This window comes from Saccopteryx leptura, chromosome 1 (assembly GCF_036850995.1).
Source record: "Saccopteryx leptura isolate mSacLep1 chromosome 1, mSacLep1_pri_phased_curated, whole genome shotgun sequence".
NCBI lineage: Eukaryota > Metazoa > Chordata > Mammalia > Chiroptera > Emballonuridae > Saccopteryx > Saccopteryx leptura.
In genome coordinates, this window is record NC_089503.1 from 140,119,041 (window position 1) to 140,121,571 (window position 2,531).

The 2,531-nt window shown below is 39.8% G+C and overlaps 1 pseudogene; it reads right to left on the reverse strand.

The window, feature by feature from the left end:
* Positions 1 to 1,413: 1,413 nt before the first annotated feature.
* LOC136389032 (nascent polypeptide-associated complex subunit alpha pseudogene) lies at positions 1,414 to 2,019 on the reverse strand (annotated as a pseudogene).
* Positions 2,020 to 2,531: the final 512 nt, after the last annotated feature.

Here is a 2,531-nt window from a genome sequence, read left to right on the forward strand (position 1 = left end):
GGTGATAAGTGGGGTGACATGTTACAGCCAGATTGCCCTCACACCTTCTTTTTGGTATCTTCAAAAATTCCTTTTTCTTAATGTTTTGCAGTTTCACTCAACTTTTTCAGGGTGTGGTTTTAGCTTTATTTGTCTTGCAGTGTTCAATATGTACATGATTTTCTAAGGATTTCTGTTCTCCATACTGGAAATTTTTCAGGTATCATTTATTCAAATATTATTTATCTACCATTCCTTCTATTCTTTTCATCAGGGATTTCTATTTGTGGAATTCTCAATTTGTCCTCTATATTTTCCCTACATAATTTTTGTCTTCATATTTCTGGGTGAATTATTCATTTTTTAAAAATTTATTTTAGAGAGAAAGAGAGAGAGAGAGAGAAAAGGAGAGGAGGAGCAGTAAGCATCAACTCTCACATGTGCCTTGACCAGGCAAGCCCAGAGTTTCTAACCAGTGACTTCAGCGTTCAGGTCAACGCTTTATCCATTGTGCTACCACAGGTCAGGCATTTCAATTCATTAATTCAAACTCTTACTCTATTTAGTCAAGAGTTTATCCCACTTGGAGAATTTCTATTTAAATTATTATACTTAGCCCTGGCCAGTTGGTTCAGTGGTAGAGCATCAGCCAGCATGTGGATGTCCTGGGTTTGATTCCCGGCCAGGGCACACAGGAGAAGTGACCATCTGCGTCTCCACCCTTCCCCCTCTCCTTCCTCTCTGTCTCTCTCTTCCCCTCCCACAGCCAAAGCTCCATTGGAGCAAGTTGGCCCAGGTGCTGAGGATGGCTCCATGGCCTCGCCTCAGGCACTAAAATGGCTCAGGTTGCAACAAAGCAACAGCCCTAGATGAACAGAGCATCACCCACTAGTGGGCATGCTGGGTGGACCCCAGTCAGGCACATGCAGGAGTCTATCTCTCTGCCTCCTCACTTCTCACTTAAGAAAAATACCAAAAAAAAAAAAATTTATTATATTTAATCAGATATGGAATTTATAATTAATTCCTTTTCATAACCAAATGTCATTTTATTTGTTTTTATTTCATGCTATTCCTAGCCATTTTTATTTTTTAATTTTTAAAATTTATTTATTAAATTTAGAGAGGGGGGGAGAGAGAGAGAGAGGAATATCAATTTGTTATGTCACTTATTTGTGCAATCATCGTTTGATTCTTGTTTGTGCCCTGACCAAACCTACTACATTGGCATATGGGGACAATGCTCTAATCAACTGAGCTACCCGGCCAAGGCCCTAGCTCTTTTAATTTAATTTTAACTTTTGGTTTTTTCATTCTTCCCACAAGAAGCTATAACTTTGTTAATTATAGAAACAGTACAAATTTCAAACCAAGCTGCAGTAACGCTTTTGAAACACCAAAAAAAAAAAAAAAAGGTTCCTCGCTTTTAGATGGTTACAATGTTAATTCCATAATAGCATTTACAGTATGATTACTGTTGTTCTTCAGGGCTTGAACTGCCTTTGCTCTTGACACGTTTGCTCGTGACATGACCGATTCTATGTCCTTAACTTCCATACCTATGTCATCAACCTCTTCCTCTACACTCTCCTCTTATAAAGTTGGGTTCTCTTGAATGTTTGAGAAAGCTTCACCTGGAACTTCTCAGCAGCTACTAGTTGTGTTTACCAAGATAATCCTCAATTTCGGCTGCCCCAAAACTATGTAGATATCTGAAGCTGAGCTCCTCTAGACATCTGGTTTTATGATGTCAAAGAGGGGATTCTTAGATTTCAGATAGTGACCCTAGTAACTCCTGTAACCTGTGAAGTCCCAGTTTGGACATAGTCTTTTTCATTCCAGCTCTGCTTTGCTTTACTGATTGGTTTCTTCATCGATTTCAGTTGCTGCTGGGCTTGTTACGTGGTTGCCTGTGTGGCATCTTGTTCCTCGAGCTCTGGTGCTGATTCACTGTCAGGTTGTTTCAGACCTTGTCTCAGCCTGGGGCTGTGGCAACTCCTGCTCTGTAGCAGGGACGGTTTCTGTGGCTTCACCAGGCATCTTGTGTGGGAACGTGGAACGAAGAAGGTGACAGAATAAAAGCCAGTGAGAGCATGACTGTTCCAGCCCTAGACCTTTTTAAAAGTTTTATTTATTTATTTTTAGATGTTATTTATTCATTTTACAGAGAGGAGAGCAAGAGAGAGAAGGAGGAGGAGCAGGAAGCATCCACTCCCATATGTGCCTTGACCAGGAAAGCTCAGGGTTTAGAACCTGCAACCTCAGTGTTCATGGTCAACGCTTTATCCACTGTGCCACCACAGGTCAGGCATTAGCCCGTTTTAAATAAAAGAAATTTATTTCTTCAAACAACCTCAAAATATACATTTTAAAGTCTTCATCAAATTGATCCATAAAATTAATTTCATCAAGTGAATGTTCCATTTGATGACTGGATGTTGTAACCAGGTAGGATGCCTTCAGTATCAAGCAATACTTTAAAAATCTGTATCATTGACTTAAGTCGGAAGGAAAATTTGTTCCCTAGCAGAGAAGCTCTGGAGACACTTAAT